This window comes from Octodon degus, unplaced genomic scaffold (genome assembly GCF_000260255.1).
Source record: "Octodon degus isolate 3935 unplaced genomic scaffold, OctDeg1.0 scaffold00209, whole genome shotgun sequence".
Taxonomy (NCBI): domain Eukaryota; kingdom Metazoa; phylum Chordata; class Mammalia; order Rodentia; family Octodontidae; genus Octodon; species Octodon degus.
Window position 1 is genome coordinate 2,867,751 of NW_004524785.1, and position 703 is coordinate 2,868,453.

At 52.3% G+C, this 703-nt stretch overlaps 1 protein-coding gene across 1 annotated transcript in view; it reads left to right on the forward strand.

The window, feature by feature from the left end:
* Nucleotides 1-703, forward strand: part of Deup1 (deuterosome assembly protein 1) — a 115,588-nt gene that overhangs the window by 401 nt on the left and 114,484 nt on the right. The gene's annotated exons all lie outside the window — the stretch shown is intronic.

Genomic DNA, 703 nt, shown 5'->3' on the forward strand with positions numbered 1-703 from the left:
ACCAGATCTTGGCGGTCCTGTGGGAAAACACAAACCGATCCTTGTGCCCAAGTCAGCACGGGGTCAGGTCCATGCCAAAGGCCTGTCAATGTATCTTTCCACTTCACCATTCCCTGAGCAGCACCGCTGCTGGCTCCACAATGTCTGTCAGCCGCAGAGCGTCCCTGAGCATCCAAATTCAAAAAATTGATGGTAAAAAGGGCCAGGGAAAGTCACTCCCTTGGGGTGTGGCCGTGGCCTATTCCTCCTTTTTGTTTTGCTAAGCACTCTTTAAGTGTGCGATGAGCGCGTTCTACAACGCCTTGACCTTGGGGATTATAGGGTAATCCGTGGTTTAGCTGGATTCCCATTTGCTGGCAGAAGGAGGTTACCTTCTGACTCGTGTATGCGGGTCCGTTATCTGTTTTTATTTGGAGCGGCCTTCCCCAAGCCGCCCAGGCTTCCAGGCAGTGTGCAATCACATTCCAGGCTTTCTCGCCAGACATAGCTGAGGCATAAATGATCCCGGAGCAAGTATCCACTGAGGTGTGGACATAACGGGGAGCTCCAAACTCAGAAACATGCGTAACATCCATTTGCCAAATTTTCAAGGGGAGCAGACCCCGAGGATTTACCCCGAGAGTCGGGGTTGCATGGTGGGTGACACACTGGGGGCACTCAAGCAGTACCTGCCAGGCATCAGCACGAGAAAGTGAGAACTTTT